Raw genomic sequence first — 18,584 nt, 5'->3', positions numbered from 1 at the left:
GCCGACAAGTACCATACTCCCTAGAAGCTTCCTGCCATTCTTTATTTTTATAACAGCTTTATTGAGGTATAATTCACATACCCTACAATTCACTCTTTTAACATGTACAATTCAACGATTCTTAGTATAGTCACAGATATGTGTAACTGTCATTACAGGCATACGAATTATTTTTGTCAGAACAAAAAACTCATGCATTCCCTCACACGTAAGTACTTCACATTTAAAAAACCCTGAGCCTATATTTGAAGGTCTGTTATTTGTATAATAGTAAGTAGACTGAAGAACATACTTTTTAAAACTGCAAAGCATAGCTTAGAGAGTTTTAAATAAATTCTGGTTTGGAATGTCAAGGCAAAAATTGCACCAGACAAAGATAAACACAGAAGGAAGACATTATTCAAGGTTATTCCAATAGCGAGGAGAGGCCAGAAGTGTCTGAACCCCTCTCCACTGAAACAAAGTTCTTTACGAATTGGAATGAGAAGATGACAGGGCATCTGTGTTTGCTAACTGGCCTCACCTACAGGAAAAATAAATATTCTCATGTCTTCAGGATAGGAAGTCGTTTTAAAACTCGGAGCAAAGAGCCCACCAAAGTTAGCCTTCCCCCCACCCCACAGAAACTGGGAGGTAGGGACGTGATCATACTTGATGTGTACATTTCCAAGACATGGCTTCCAAGCCCTTGAGAAAGACATTCGTGGGCTCTAAAACTGGCAAGATTTACATCTCAAAGGGACCAGAGAAGGAATTTACATTTACAAGTTTTCCAAAGTAAGTGGTCTAAGAAAGGAAGGTCAGGGCCACAAGTCAGGAAGAAACGTGTGCAAAGTTTAGTCAAGCTGAGGGAAACTCTGGTCAGAGTGGCTCCTTCAAGGTGTAAGGTTTCTTGGGGAAGACCTTCTGTGTTTGGCTTCCCGGGGCCGGCCGTGGGATAGTTCAGAACCTGAATGACTGGCAGAACCACAGCTACCCTGGGAGCTCAGATTCCTCCTCTCTCCACACCTCTCCATCCCACGCCCCTGCCCAACGAGAGGAAATTATAGGTGGCATCACTACGTTTAGAAAATTGAGATGTCGGACTAAACCCTGACTTTTGATACTGAAATATTTGACATCCCAATACAAAATTCATATATCACTGCCTTGCCTTTTGCTGACATCTGCTGGCACTTTCATGAAAATATACTGATTTGGTCATTTTTAAAGATCATCCCAGAAAAAAAAAAAAGACAGGCGTCTCTACTCTCAGGCCTGACGGAGTAACTAGTACTGAGCTCGTCCTCCGGTCACAAGTTAACTATCAAACGGGACAGCAACAGTCTGGGGCAGCGGTTCCCTGGCACGGAACAAAGGCAGTGACAGACCTGATCCTTGAGAGACGAGAACCAGGAACAGCCGTGACCCTTGCTGCAAGGAGCCGGTGGCCGCAATGGGGCCCGAGGCAGAGCCCAAATGGACAAGGTCTCTGTGAACTGAGAGAGTCAGCTGAAGTTCTGGAGTTGCTGGGAGGCATCGGGCAGTGTATCGGGGAAGAGGCCGCCCTGCAGAAAGGTCTAGAAGCCTGAGTGTGGGTGCGCCTGGGCTCCCACCTGTTCTGCAGGAGCTGGGAAGGCGCCCAGAGTCTCGGCAGAGGAACTGCCCTGGGACTAACCAGGACTGGAGCTCCAGGCGCAGGAAGGGCCTTGCCGAGGCCCGCGGGCGTTAGAAAGGCCAGAGTAAGCTAAAAACTGAAATGCATCTTCCACGATGCTGAGTAAAACCAAGCCTGACAGGATCAAACAAAGGCAACTCCAGTAACTCAGTGCCTGTCCAAACAAAACTCAGCCCTCTTTAAATGAGGATGACTTAATCCATTTTTCTCATACCTGCAAGGCCTTGAGGAATTCAAATTCACGTATGAGGACCGCGGTTTGAATGCAACATTTGAATCAGGGCTGAGTTTACCATCGCAGTGAGCGCATAGAATGGGCTCACCTGAGCGCCAGCCCCGGTGAGGCCGATTTAGGCCTCAGGTAACACTGTGAGCGAAGCCGACCGGGAGTGGTTTGTGCAGGACCCCTGACTTCTGTGGGGTGTGGGGGCTCAAGGTGGAGGGGTCCTGTGCAGGCCAGAGGCTATCAAGGCGTGGGTCGGGGTACAAACTGGAAAGTGTAACTGGAAAGATTATTCTGAAGTCCCGTTGCCGGAATGCATTAGTGGGAAGGATGTAAGAAGAGAATGGTCGTGTTGTCCTCACCCTTTCCATGGAGATACCGTCTCAGTCTGCTTTGCGCCCCCTTTTTCCAGGTAATGCTAATTGACAGCTTTTAGAACCGCCTGCGGGTTCTAAGCAAGCGATCACTACTCTTACCAAGGAAATCACTGAAGGAGTTTTGTTTCTTACCTTCAAGTCCCGCTTAGCAGTCCTGCAGGTGAGTCAGTCAAGCGAACGCTGGAGGTGAAGAGCAGAGGGGATTAAGTAAGGTTGTCTGTGTCTGTGTCCGCATCTTCTGTATCAGACAAGGAAGGCTTGCGTCCCGGAAGTAGGAGAGATCGCAGGGACGCGTGTGCCCTGAAAAACTCACCGACGCCTTTTCAGTTCAAAACTGGAGTCTTTCCAGGCTCTGTTTACCTTCTGTTGGATGGAACCCAGGACACATGTACTGTTTTCCCACAGGGATATTTGAATTTATGGGCATTTGCCATAAGCAAGTGAGGTTGGATTGGAAATGATAAACATTGGGAGCCAGTTAGCACATGACACTGGTGATATCATCATAATCGCCTTGGGGGGGGCGGGGGGAGGAGGCTAAGGAGGGGTTCACCACTGCTGTCACCTCCTTGACAAATGCAGACTGACTGATAAATCCCACTAAAATTTAAAGCACGTTGAAATTCCTGGGAGTTACATGGGTTCGAGCAGCCAGGGATGTTACCATTTGGCAGTCAAGGGCACGGACTGTGTGCCTGACCTTAAACCACGTATGTATCCTGGTGGCTTTATAAATGAGAAACCTAATATTTAGACAGGTAAGTTGTAGAGACAGTTAAAGGCTGAGGAGGGACTGGAAGTCAAGTTTTCTGTCAACTTAATGCTGTCAACTATATCAAAATGAATTTTTAAGTTACGAAATACTTTTTTCCACGTTTTAAAAGGTTTATTTATTTATTTATTTTGAGAGAGACAGAGACAGCATGAGTTGGGGAGGCACAGAGAGAGAAGAAAAGAGAGAATCCCAAGCAGGCTCCACACACTGTCAATGTGGAGCCTGACCCGGGGTTCGAACCCACGAAACGGCGAGATCATGACCTGAGCCCAAACCAAGAGTCGGATGCTTAACTGACTGAGTCACCCAGCACCCCAGTTATGAAATATTTCAATCCCATAAAAGATGATTTAACAAATATCCACTCACCCATCCTGTAGATAAGCAAACTTACTATTTTGTTCATATTTGCTTAAGAATACTTAAAGAAACATAACTGCCCGTATCTTGTTGAACTGCCGTTTGAACTATTTCCCATCTCACTACTCACTCTCCCTCTCAAGAAGGAAAGTATCAATGCTGAGTTGGTGTGCATCCTGCTTGCCCATCCTGCTTGCCCTGAATTGGTGTGCATCCTCTTGCCCATCCTGTATGAATTCTCAATTTCAGTTCTACTCACCTGGCGATTTATTGATCTACCCCTGATCCATTACTCCAGTGTCTGAATTACTACAGTTTTGCAGCAAGTTTTGTAGGGCAAGTTCTTCTTTGTACTTCAAACTGACTTCAATTATTCTTGGCTCTTTATTCCTATAAGAAGTTTGAGATCAGGCTGTGACGTTTTGAAAAACACACAAAAAACACCTGTAAGGCATTGATCAAAATTGCTTTGAATTTAAAGATTAACAGAGCATTCTGTTTTAAGATACCGAGTCTTCTTTTTTAGATGTACATACACTGCGAGGGCACCTGGGTGGCTCAGTCAGTTAAGCGGCTGACTTCAGCTCAGGTCACAATCTCACAGTTAGTGGGTTCGAGCCCCGCGTCGGGCTCTGTGCTGACAGCTCAGAGCCTGGAGCCTGCTTCAGATTCTGTGTCTCCCTCTCTCTCTGCCCCTCCCCAACTAGTGCTCTTTGTCTCTCAAAAAAATGAAATAAAAATGCCAAATAAATAAATAAATAAATAAATAAATAAATAAATGTGCATACACTGCCAAATATGATTTGATGGCATTTCGTTTAGGACATACATGTCGGTGTTCACATAGATGTTTGGTAGAAGATGTGATTTTATTATACTACTCCTGCCTGGTTTTATTAAAATAATTAGAATACACGTGTAAAGTGAACTGAGAACTGCCCTACTTTTCTCATTCTATGATAAAGTAGTTTGTATAAAGTTGGGATTATCTGTTCCTTGAAGGATGTGAAACCCATCCATAAAGCCACCAGGGCCTGATGTATCTCTATTCACAGTGCAACAGAGCTACTAAATCAAGTCCTTAATGTTTTCACTTTCTTCTATTATTCCATTTCTTCTTAAGGAAATTGTGGTAATATAACTTCCAAAATTACTAGCATCGCTTTTCTTGTTCTTTATGATTTTGAAAATCTCTGTAGAATCTGTGTTTGAGGCCCTGTTTCGTGTCCGGTGTTGACTTGTACTTCTATGGTTTTATTGATCATTTTGCTAGAGGTTTGTTTTACTTATTTATGTCTGGAGGATACTTCATTTGACGAGAGAATTTCATTTTTTAAAATAAATATTGAACATGTCAGCAACATAGAAATTGAGTTGTTTTGGAGATTGGAGTTTTCATATAAATATTTCTTTTATCAAACTCTGATTTTAGAGTTTTGGCCTTTCAATGGAGACGGGTTATGCACATTCCAGGTTTCTCTGGAAATTCAGACTCATTCTTTATGCTTTGAAAACAGAAGGACGTTTTTCTAGCAAGTTTCCTCTAATAGTATTTAATTGAAATCAAAGAATGGAATAAAGTAGTTTCTGGTAAATTCTTTAAACTGGTCAAAATAGCTCAGGAGAAAGAGACTAATGGGACAGCTTTCCCATGGAGGACGGACAGCTCTCAGGTACTTACAACTAAGTCAAAAGAGAGATAGAGACACATAGATCTAGAGGAAGTACTCAGGCGAGAATACAGAGGAATAGATCACATCTCTGGAGGTCTGGAGAAGATAAGTGGATGAAGCTGCTCACACTGTGAACTGTGGGAATCGAACATTCAAGAAGCCTAGTACGTTTTCGAGAGAGATACACTACTTGCATTATAGATGAAATGTGATTACCTGGCAATTACATTAGCCCTGGGTTGTCAAGCATCTACAGACAGGAAGTGGGCTGAGAAAACCACTCATCTGCAAGGAGGTCATATTCTGCAATTTGCGGTTCAGGTGCAGTAAGGTAGGGAATGGAAAAATAAAAGCCACTAAATGGCAGAGCCAAGGAGTCTTGAGAACAGTAGGGAGAGGAGTCAGGGCAATGAATCCAATGGAGACTAACTTAGGGATATTCCCTGCCCTCATGATAGAAGGTGCTCGAGACATTTTCACAGTGAAGTTTTAGAATTGCTACATACTAATACAGCTAAGTGTGTCCTTTTCCTGTTTCAGAAAGGGAGTGTCACAGTGGTAATCCTATCTTTATTCCAGCCAATGTGGATTGGGTTTGTTCAGGACAGATGACGGGTCTTTGGATTTTATTAGTCTTTGAATTAAGACATGCCACATCTGGTTCTTGTTTACAGGCTTGGGCTTATCACTTCTTCAAGTAGAAATTATCACACTTTACCCAACAAATCCTGAACTTTGATCTTGATCCCGTAATGAAACTGGAGGTTGTTGTTGCTGCTTCTGCTGCTGTTGTTGTTGTTGTTGTTGTTGTTTGACTTAACTTCCTGGAGATAGGGTGAGCATATTTTGTCCATAGAAAGGAAATAGAGTCCAATTAGGTAATGAGAAAGTAAGATGGGACAGCAATTAGTGCTATTGACCAAATATTTCCAGGTCTTTGCTTTCCAGACAGATGTTAATTTTGTGTTGATCTGCCCTTTTTGAGATGAGGCATAGCTACGTAACTTGTTTTGGCCCACAAATCTGAACAGAAGTGATGGACAACTCTGCCAGGGAAGTTTAAGAGCCCATGCATGATTTGTCTCTTTTCTGCTACCATGGTGACCAACAACATTAGAGACGATGGTTATTCTGTCAGCCCAGGGCCTAGAATAAGACATTGGAGACCAAGCACCCTGATGATCTGCAATGGACATGTGGTATAAACAAGAAATAAAACTTTGTTATAATAAGCCACTAAGGCTTTGAGATTGTTTGTTACCGATCCCAATGGATGCAGGGGAGAATTTGGCAAAATATAAAGCTTTAAGGATTGAAGACATAAAACTCCAAGAATCAGCACTTTGTGAGAAGTAAGTTCAGAAAAGGACAAATTGAAACTCAAATTCTTAAACTCTTAAAATGTTACCTGTTCTTTAGTGTACATCCAAAACCTGAGTTTATGAAAATTAAATTACTTGCTTACTAACATACTTATGGAGACACTGCAAAGCCTCCTGCCATGAAAGATGAGAAGAACAGCTTTTAGCCTATATGAAGGAAATTTCCAGATGAACGGTAAAGGCAAATAGTCCAAAACTAATAAAATGAAAATATTTACAGTAAGATATTAAGTATGTTTTTATTCAAGCTATTTAGAAACTCATATTAATTTATATGGGTCAGAATAAAAAATCCACAAAAAATGTGTTCTTTTAAATTATACTGTTATTTTTGGGCTCCTCGGTGGCTCAGTCGGTTAAGCATCCAACTCTTGGTTTCAGCTCAGGTCACGATCTCCCAGTTCGTGAGTTGAGCCCCACATGGGGCTCCGTGCTGACGGTGCGAAGCCTGCTTGGGATTCTCTCTCTCTCCCTCTCTCTCTCTGACCCTTCCTTTGCTTGTGCCCTCTCTCTTTATCTCTCACAAAAGAAATAACTTTTAGGGGCGCCTGGGTGGCTCAGTTGGTTAAGCGGCCGACTTCAGCTCAGGTCACGATCTCGCGGTCCGTGAGTTCGAGCCCAGCGTCGGGCTCTGTGCTGACAGCTCAGAGCCTGGAACCTGCTTCGGATTCTGTGTCTCCCTCTCTCTCTGCCCCTCCCCTGCTCACACTCTGTCTCTTTCTCTCTCTTAAAAAAAATAAATAAAAAGAATAAACATTAAAAAAACACAAATAAATAAATAATGTTTTCAGCCTTAGCCAGAACACCAAGTGCTGTAGGTAGCGATGCCATGTTTTCTGTTGGATAATCCCAGGAGAGCGCACACCATTCCTTCAGCTCTTCCCAGATTTAAAGCTGAGCTGTAGTCTAGGAGGCATCATTTTCTTTTATTGTTTGCTCTCCCTCTGGCAGGAGAGAAAAACAACCCTGAGGCACCTTTTTTTTTTTTTTTTTAACTTTAGGATATGGTTTTTTTGGTGCCCTCCTCAATGCCCATCACCCACTTTCCCCTCCCTCCCACCCCCCATCAACCCTCAGTTTATTATCAGTTTTTAAGAGTTTCTTATGGTTTGCCTCCCTCCCTCTCTAACTTTTTTTTTCCCCTTCCCCGCCCCCATGATCTTCTGTTTCCTGGCGAATGGCCTTACAGAGAGGATGAGGAGTGTTGTCGCATTCTTACTCTTTTCCTGCACTTAATTAAATCAGTCTTTTTTTTATTTCTTATTAAGCAGCTGGTTCTAAGTTTTCTCAGTTTACTTGATACACATGAGTAGATGAGGGAGAAACAAAATAGGCCATCTGCCATCCCTTTGACCTAGAAGTCATTTTTTTGAGAACTTTAGGTATCGTTAAAAAAATTTTTGCTTGAATTCTATAGTTTTACAAAAGACATGCTTCTGTTTAATTTAGAGAAAAGAGATGGGTGAAATAAGATTTCACAATTTGCATTCCAGGATGAATAACTATTTCTCTCAATCTCATAAGACTTTCTTGAACAAACATATATTTTTCTGCTTAAAACCTGTATCCAAACATCACAGATCATAGTGTTAACATATTCAGTGCTCAGATAATGAGCTCTTTTGGGCACTTGGGTACTTTATTTAGGCTCAGAGTAAATATTTGATCTCTCATCAAATATGGTAGAGTAAGATACCGCATCTGATAAATGTGTACATTCATTCTCTCAAGCACCTAGCCAATTTCTTGGTGGCTGTTCTGGAGATAGAACTCAGGGAGGTCAGACTTTTCTATTTAACTTTATTGGCTTATAAACCAATGATTCCACTTTAACTTTTAGAATCACTAGAAATGCTTAAAAAACGACGACGATGACCAATATTCTGATCACAACCTCAGAAATTCTGATTTATTTTGTCTCGGGTAGATTCATGCATTTTTTTTTATTATTTTAAAAAGCTCCCCTGGAGAATCCCTGGATGGGGCCAACATGTAGGGGTCATGACCCAGAGTAAAAGAACTCCCAGAAATAAAACAAGGTTCAAACACCCAAAGCACTACATTTCAGGCAAGTAATCTTTCTCTAACAGCGCACTGAAGAACACCGCTTTATGATCGAGGAGAATGCCACATCAACCTTGGCAAGATAATGTGTAGCAAATAATCAGATAAAGTCATTATATTTACAAATTCTGATTTTGCTTCCCTATGATACACCCACCCAAGACCTTGGAGTTCAGGACATGCCATGATTTGTTTAGGGCCATATCTGATGGTAAATGAAAGAAATAACTCCTGGTTATAATGCAGTTTTTAAAATTTTTTTTTCAACGTTTATTTCTTTTTGGGACAGAGAGAGACAGAGCATGAATGGGGGAGGGGCAGAGAGAGAGGGAGACACAGAATCGGAAACAGGCTCCAGGCTCCGAGCCATCAGCCCAGAGCCCGACGCGGGGCTCGAACTCACGGACCGCGAGATCGCGACCTGAGCTGAAGTCGGACGCTTAACCGACTGCGCCACCCAGGCGCCCCATAATGCAGTTTTTATACGTCTGTGGTTTATATGCTCTTTGTGTTAAATTATTCTACACTCCTCTATCACTTCTCTACTGTGAACAGGGGATGAGACATGACACATGTGGTATAAACAAATATGGAAAACAATCCCAAATTCCACCGCCCTGTAGTGCTCTCAAAATCTTGAAGTATTACCTGTGCCCATCTGAGTGCCTGACACTCATTGATATACTAGGCGTCAATGTAGTCTCATTATTTGCCAGGACTAGGATAGGATATCATCCCTGACCCAGAAGAGCTTGCTGTCCAGTGAGAGAGCCAGTTTGCCAAACATACCATTTCAATGTAATGTATTCAGTGTTAGCAGTCAGTAAAACATGTATCAATTGTGTTCTTGGCATTCATGTCATCAGCGCTGGTTACAAAGTGGTCTTCGAGAGATAGTCCCTGTCCTTGTGGAGCTAATAATCTGGCTAAACATAAGAAATCTCTATTATTAAATGAGACATTATTAGGAAAAGATTTCCTATGTGTTATCAACACCCAAAGTGGGGATAGATCTATGAAGACAGAGTTAGAAGTCATAACTCTGTGGATTGGTCTGTCTCCACAGGCCCGTCGGGCAATGACTTTCTCTTCTGCTGCAGATGAAGAAGCTTCAGAAAAACTATCAAACTAGTAAAAATTGTGTACCAGGGGACCAGGGTAGCTTCTTTAGTGGAAGAGACTGCAGGGACTTATGTGGTCTAAAGAAACCATAGCCTGTGAGGATCACTGGATCAAGGGCAAGTGATTCACCAGGGTTTGAGATCATAAAAATTGATGGGATGGTTAGGAAGACAGCCTGCATCAAAAGAAAACCCAGGCTGAGCCGATGAAGCAATATGTTGCACTATCATGTTTTATTAGTTACATCATCCTATCAAACATGTAATTTCTAAAGGACCATGGTTAGTACTTTCTCTTTTTCCACATCTCTGTTGTCATGGCAACAAATGTAAAAGACCCAGTGAGGGATCAGTCATTTGAAATTAAGGAGAGAAACTTGATATAAACTTCTCCATTTTCCTTCGCCTGAGTAGAATCACTCAGAAGCCCATTAAATGGGATCCTTTTCAACACCGATTTCTCCTAAGTTCTTGTGGCTCACTGTTATTTTCGTATTCAGATCATCTGTCAAAGTAGATGTTCAGATCTTCTGCCAAAGTAGAAATTATTCATGTGGTTCTGGTTGTAAAATATAGGCTCTTTTAAATTTTACTTTTTGTGGTATACAGTTCTATGGGTTTTGACAAAGGCATGGAGTAATGTATCCACCACTATAGTCCTGATACAGAATAGTGCCATCACCCCCAAATTCCTTCATGCTGCTGCCTCTTTAGCGACAAGCCCTCCCCCAACCTTCTGCTCTGGGAACCGTACATCTGACCTCTGTCTCTGTAATTCTGCCTTTTTCTACAATTCGTATATAACTCCTTTCACTTAGCAAAATGGATTTGAGAGTCAACTGTGTTATGAATGGAGTCAATAGTTGGTTCCTCTTTCTTGCTGAGAATGGACAACGGAGTATGTTTGCCCATCTACTGGTTGAAGGGAGTTTGGGTTGTTTCTAATTTTTGGCGAACTAAAGAAATAAAGCTGTTATAAAGAAATATTTGCATGCGGGATTTATAAGAATATAAGTTTTTATGCCTGTGCGATAAATACCTAGGAGTGGAATTTGCTAGGTCTTACGGTAAGTCCATGCTTCACTTTCTACAAAAATGCCAAAGTGTTTTCCAACATGCCTGCACTATTTTGCATTCCCAGAACAATGTCTACATTCTTCTCTTGCAAAAGTAGGATGGTGAATGCAGAGAGCAGAAAAATCCCAAACCGGTGTAGGGAAAGGCCAAACACACACACACACACACACACACACACACACACACACAAAAGTTGTGGCATATCTTATTATGTTTCAATTCTCTTAGAGAGTCCAGCATCACTAACATGGTGTGGGGAAAGCCCCTGAAATTTCTGAAGTTCCAAGAGATGTGTGTAAGGGCTGAATGAATGCAAGAATACAGAATTATGGATTTACCAATAAATGAAGTCATGTCAAGGTGAGGGCATTAACCTTACCTCACTGACAATGCAAGACGGAGGAAGCCAGCTCGAATGAATGAGGGGAGCCTGGAGTCAACTATTCCCCCATAGCAGCCTGTTATAATATTTCTTACGCCTAACTAAGACCACCCCAGAACAAATCAAAGCAGAAGGAAAACTTGCTCTAGCCTGAACCCTGTCTCACAATACTCAACCAGGAAGTCTCTATCTTTAATGGTCTTGGAGTTAGGAGGTGAAAGGTGAGCACAAAATGAAAAGAAAAAGGATACAAAACTATTCCTCTCACATAAGAGAAAAACCAAACCACAGAAATGTTCTTCATTTTGGAAATCGAGGGAAAAAGTAGAGACCACATTTAACAAAGCTATAAAACAACTCTATATAGCATTTTCACAGTTTTGTCATCTTATTTCCTGGGGGCATTTACATTTTCAATACAGTCCTTGTAACAAAAATCCAGAACTGTTGAATTATCATAAGTCATCTGTTCCGAGGAAATTTTAATTTATCACGCAGTTACTGAATGCATTTGCTATAATTATACAAAAATCAATCCAGAGGATTTGAGAGGGGCTGAGTAATGTTGATTTTCAAAGTTACCCATAAATCACTGAAATAGAGTGCATATGCTAAAGTTAACTGTGTTGAATGAGGTTGTTGCACTTCTAATTATGCCAATTATTTCCTGAGATATGTGATCTGGGCAAAGGGAATTAACATAAACTATGAATTGTGTCATACCTCTAGCTCTTGACTAAGCCAAGGATAATTTGGAGATGACTTCACTTCTATTCCTATTTACCTTTAAATGGCTTGAGGAATGTCAATAAGGGAGCTGAGACTTGGAAATACTGTGTTTACTATCTGTGAAAGATTAACTCTGGCATGAAATACTCCCAAGGGACCGCGGTGGCAAAATGCTCTCAGACAGGACTACAGGGTTGCCAAGAGAAAATTTGAAATCACGGGTCGGTTCCAAGTACAAGCTCCAAATGCATACGAAGTCTCTGTAGCTGAGATTATATAGCCTACCTGGGAATAGAGGACCAACCTCAGCCAATGTAGCATTGATTGTTTTGATCCAAGTGTTTTGCCTGCTGTCTCAAAAATCCCTGAATCTCTCATAAATATCTCATACATCTCTTTATATTGGTACACGTCGGGTGTAGAATCCTCAAAACTAGCCTTTCTTCTTGCTGTTATCTCAGACTGTTAGACACTAAGCTCATGATGCATGCTAACGTAAGAGACAGACAGGCAAACTGACCATGGATCAAGGATAGTTCAGGCTGAAATCCATGTAAAATTTCTTCCCCAGATAAGGATATAGGTCTTCCTTCTAGATTAATGTTACATTTTCTGATAAAGTCAGGTCGTTTTATCAGAAAGGTGGTGTTCTTTGCACCAGAGTACGATGAGAAGTGTTTCAATTTTAGGGGTGTTGTTGAATTATTTGAACTACCTTTCACTTAAGTAACAGATTTATAATCTTTACATCTTTCTTCTTTAGACTGTTCCAGGTCATACGTTTCCTGACATTGCCATCTGTCAAGTTTCCACTAGGCTTCCAAGCCCAGCTATAGACTATTTGTTCCACATCATGCCTTTAACCCAAATCTTTGCACATGGAAAGGCAGAATGGCGAACTAGAAAGACTATGAGATTTGAAGGAAAATAGTGAGTGTGAAACCTACCTAAAAGAACAAACAAAAAAAAAAACACCTGTAAAGCCTGTGTTTGTGGTATCAATAATATTAACATGTTTTGAGGGCTTATGACATTCCAGGAAGTATTTAAAGAATGCAACATATGCAAACTAATTAATTTAATTCTCATACAACCTGTGAGGAAGTACCGTTAGTACTTAGTATAGAGATGGGGAAAGTGAACAGCAGGGAACTTGCCTGATTTGTCTTGCTCATAAGGGGCAGAGCTAGGATTTGGTCCCAGGAAATCTGGTGTCGGCATCCATGCTCTTAACCTCTTTAGAGTTTGCGACCGTGCCTTCTTTAGAAAACAGGATCAGCTACAATACAATAAATTATGCCAAGGTGATTTTAAACTGGAAAACAGCTATCAAAGATTAGGTGTTACTGTTAGCCCTTATCACATTTTCATCAAATGGTTACAAAGGATTTTTTTAAATTTGCATATAGTTGACACACAATGTTACATTAGTTCCTGGTGTAAAACTCAGTGATTCCGTAAGTTCACGTTATGCTCTGTTCTCCGCAAGTGTTGCTACCGTCTGTCCCCATACATCATACATTGCTATTTCAATATCCTTGACTATATTCCTTTTGCTGTGCCTTTTATCCCCATGACTTATTCATTCCCTAACCGGAAGCCTGTATCTCTCACTCTCCTTCACCAATTTTGCCCAACCCTCAGCCTCCTTCTTTGGAGCAACTACCAGTTTGTTCTTTGTATTTATGGGTCTGATTCTGCTTTTTGTTTTATTCATTTGGTGTTCTGTTTTTGTAGACTCCACATATTAGTGAAATCACATGGTATTTGACTTTCTCAGTCTGACTTACTTCACTTAGCGTAATACCCTCCAGGTCAATCGATGCTGTTTCAAATGGCATGATCTCATCTTTGTTTTTTGTTTTTTCAAGTAGGCTTCAGGCCCACTTAAGATGGATGTGAAGCCTGATGTGGGGCTTGAACTCACAACCCTGAGATCAAGACCCAAGTTGGGATCAAGAGTCAGACGCTTAACCAGCTGAGCCCCCCGGGCGCCCCACAATCTCATCTTTGTTATGGCTGCATAATATTCCACTGCGATTATACACACCACATCTTCCTTATCCATTCATCTATCGACAGACCCTTGGGTTGCTTCCATATCTTGGCTATTACCAATAATGCTACAGTAAATATAGGGGTGCATGTATCTTTTTGAATTAGTGTTTCCATTTTATTTAGGTAAATACCCAATAGTGGATTGACAGGATCATATGGTATTTCTATTTTTAATTTTTTTAAGTAACCTCCATACTGTTTTCTTTCTTTCTTTTTTTTTTTTCAACGTTTATTTATTTTTGGGACAGAGAGAGACAGAGCACGAACAGGGGAGGGGCAGAGAGAGAGGGAGACACAGAATTGGAAACAGGCTCCAGGCTCTGAGCCATCAGCCCAGAGCCTGACGTGGGGCTCGAACTCACGTACCGCGAGATCGTGACCTGGCTGAAGTCGGACGCTTAACCGACTGCGCCACCCAGGTGCCCCTCCATACTGTTTTCAACAGTGGTTATACCAATTTACATTCCCACCAACAATGCACAAAGGTTCCTTTTTCTCCACATCCTTGCCAACACTTGTTGTTGCTTGTATTTTTTATTTTAGCTGTTCTTACAGGTGTAAGGTGATATTTCATTGTGGTTTTGATTTGCACTTCCCTGATCATGAGTGATGTTGAGCATCTTTTCATGTGTCTGCTGGCCATCTGTGTGTCTTCTTTGGAAAAATGTCTATCCAGGTCCTCTGCCTATTTTTTAATCAGATTGTTTAGGTTTTTTTGGTGTTGAGTTGCACAAGTTCTTTATATGTTTTGAATAGTAACTTCTTATCAGATACATCATTTGCAGGTATCTTTTCCCATTCAGTAGGTTGCCTTTATATTTTGCTGTTTTCCTTTGCTATACAAAACCTTTTTATTTCAATGTAGTCTCATAGGATTTGCATAATGTAATTTACCAGTGATTTAAACAGGCAGTTGTAGAACTCAATTAGATTAAAAAATAAAATAAAAGTAAAAATAGCAAAAATATACACAGCTTCTCAAGGAACTGTAGCCTACAGTTCTGTTATACTTTATTTACCAAAGCTAATTTCATTATTTTATAATTAAAAACATGGCAAGGTTTGCAGTTAGTTGTACCAAACTTAATTTTAAAGAAAATTAAAAGGTACTGTTAACAAGAAATTTTAGAATGCTGGGTGGAAGTCAAGAGATCATGACTGTGATACCCAATGAGGTGCAGAATTTAAGGCATATCTGTGTTCTTTAGAAATGGTTCACTGATTTGAGAATATATAGGTATGTCTTAATGGGATATCCATTATTCCTATTTGTAATTTAAACATTGGCATAGCTGCTATCATCACCATATCAAGGAAGCTTCTTGCAAAATTGTTTTCTAGGTGAGAAGACATCCCACATGGGAGTGAAGATCAAAAAGATTTAATGTCCATTAACTACTTTATTTGTGAAAGGAAAACTATAATGGGGAGCTAGAGATAAGACCTCTCACATAGGATTGGAGGAATAAGTTCCGATATTCTTGTAAAATATTGGTTGAGTTTGTAGTCACATTCCATACTGGGCTTTGGACTAGGGAAAAAACTCAGGAGGAAGTACCTTGGGTTGAATCTTGCAGGATAAGTGCACTTTTGAAGGAAAGCGTCAGGCACCATCCAAATGAAAGCAAACGATGAAGGCGACAGATGAGGCACAGATACTGACTGGGGTTGGTCCTCCACACTCCTCACTCTACATCATGGGCTGGGGGGTAAGGGTCTGACAACAGCCCATGAGGAAAAAAGCAAGGGACTGGTTGATCAGAATGAACACTAAAAGCTGTGACCTAGATGGAGGACTAATGTCAAACTCAAACATTTGAGGGGGAGAGGGGGAAAACATTCCGAAGCCTTGGCCCTTCATCAAAGGTCATTAAAGGACCAACTGGGCTGAAACAAAGGGTGGACAGAAAGCGGAAGAAGGCAAGGGTATCGAGCAACCTGATTCAGCAACAGAGATTGTTCATACTTAACCTAGGGCTTCCGTGCTTTTTCCCTGTTCCAGGCCCACACCTGCGGGCCTTCCCTGGAAATAGGTAAGAGTTAACTAGACCGGAGTCTTCAAATATTCCTTCTCAGTTTCCTGGTCCAGATCATCACCGAAATAAATCAAGGGATCCGACTGTCAAATGAGACTCAAAGGAACCCGAGATCTTGTCCAGTGTGAAGCTGTGCTAAGAATCTTGAGGACGGAACTAATTGTGAAGCACAGAGTAGGAAGAGGTATGGAATCGTCAGATGGTTCCCTAGATCCCTTCATGCTGGTTCAGGATGCTTTGTGACCTACACTAACATACGAAGTCTCTAAGTAATGTATGCTTCTACATTAATTACACAGAAGGGAGCTTGTTCAGTCATGAACCATCTCCACTTTATACTCAGGTACACAGTTTATGTGGTATTTTCTAGAGAGCTAAGCTCTCTAAATCGGTAAGTTCTGGTTTGTTTACGGTATGCAAGATAAATAGACCACTGACATCACGCTAATAAGGCTCTCCCTTTTGGATTTCTGTGCTACTAAGATCTAAGCTGTCTCTCAAGCTAGAAATTAAACTTTTGAACTTTGAGCTTTTCTTTGGACGTTTGAACCTTTCAGGCTCTTTGAACTCTTCTCTTCCCAACGCATTTTGGCCATTTTACTTCCTAAATAGCTCTTAATTCCCTATTGGTTGGCACTGATAGGCCCTTACCCTTCCTTAGATTATTGCAATAGTCTTTAGGGTTCTGAGCTCAAGGCTTGTGCCTCCTCTAACACATCCTTGAAACTGTCATCAGAATAAATGCCTATATGTTATGCACAATTCTATAGCAGCACTTTGAACTGAAAATGCAATTGTAAGAAATGCATTAACTTCTTTTTTTGGTCTACCCCACTGTACCCTAAATTCTAGAGAAACAGTCTCTCTGGTACGCATCTCTGTTGGTTAAATGAATGTCATTCATTGTGTTGAAAATATATTATGTTTGGTAAAAGTTCAAAAATTCAACTTGGTAATATTCCTTTAAGGATTTCATGTTAGGGTTTCCTGGGTGGCTCAGTCGGTTGAGTGTCAGACTTTGGCTCAGGTCATAATTTCATAGTCCCTGAGTTCAAGCCCTGTGTCCAGCTCTACGCTGACAGCTTAGAGCCTGGAGCCTGCTTTGGATTCTGTGTCTCCCTCTGTCTCTGTACCTCCCCTGCTCGCACTCTGTCTCTGTCTCTGCTTCTCTCTGTCTCTCTATCTCTCTCTCTCTCTGTCTCTCTATCTCTCTCTCTCTCAAAAATAAACCTTAAAAAAACAATAAATAAATAATAAATAAAAAAACAAATTTCATGTTAAACTAAATCTCTTAGCAGCAAGAAAGGGGCTCTTTCTATAAAATTTCTGTAAGTTATGGAAGGCAAAGTCACACATTATTTCATGTAATTCAAAGCTAATGCCAGATGCTTGTTTGAGGGAACATAGCTGTGGGAAAAATGGTTAAGTGTTCTGTGACTGAAATAATTTTGATAGGCCATAAAATAAAAAATAATCCGAGGTCAAGGAGGTTGGGGGTGACATAGGTTAATGAATGTCATCCTTTCTTTAATTTAAATGTCACAAGTTTTCAACACGGTGTAAAATAGATATCCAAATCATCAAAAATGCTGCATACCTCAAAATAATAGATAGAACAATTCTTACTAGGTTAGTTGTTATTAACAGGGCACTACTGAATAAATCAGACTGTAGATTTCTAGAAACTCTACAAAAGATATTTGCTTAGTTCATAGAATTGATATTAGAAGAAAGCACTGTTCTAACTTTTCATATAACCCACACGATGTGCATATTATATTGAAATAGTATTATGATTTACTGTGTTCGTATTTTCAAGTGTTTATTAAGAAATAAAACCAGGGGCACCTGGGTGGCTTAGTCAGTTAAGCATCCGACTTCGGCTCAGGTCAAGATCTCACAGTTTGTGAGTTCCAGCCCCATGTCAGGCTCTGTACTGACAGCTCCTCAGCTTACTCTCTCTCTCTCTCTCTCTCTCTCTCTCTCTCAAAAATAAATAATAAACATTTAAAAAAATTAAAAAGAAACAAAACCAGTGTCTACAATCGTGAATTCAGGGACAAAGAAAGTTGAGGTACGCTTTTGATCAGGAAAAGCTGAATCTCTCTTTGATAACCTTTATGTAATGATAGGCAATCATGCATAATGCATAAGGAAGAAGCAGATTTATGTTTCCAAGCCTGACAAACCAGATCACATTTGGAACAAACCCTCCTGTCTAGAGCAGTAATTCTTATCAAGGGATACACTGCACTTAGATAATTAAACTGCCATCCCCTATACGTCACAAAGACACAGCCTATCAAAGTCTGTAGCATAATCAATTTTATGTTTCCTCTGAGAAAAACTTTGGACTGAAATGTCTTACTTATTTGGTAGAAAAACAATTGAAAAGAATATCTATCTCAATTCATGTGTTTTTGTTTCTAAAATATAGAAGTTCTTACACATTTCACTTGCATGAACACTACACAGCTTGGCAACCAGAAGGGGACAATGTCCTCTGTAATAAAGAAACGTGACAGTATTTGATTGAAACCCTGAATGATTAATGAAGATACAAACAATGTTATGGAACTTTATTTTTACTTAGTATATATTTTTAAATCTCTGGTTCTATTTGACATAGTAAAAAATCAGATATGCCATGCAAACATTAATTATGCACCG

The sequence above is a fragment of the Felis catus genome, chromosome D3 (assembly GCF_018350175.1).
Source record: "Felis catus isolate Fca126 chromosome D3, F.catus_Fca126_mat1.0, whole genome shotgun sequence".
NCBI classification, from domain to species: Eukaryota; Metazoa; Chordata; class Mammalia; order Carnivora; family Felidae; genus Felis; species Felis catus.
This window is presented reverse-complemented; position numbering follows the sequence as displayed.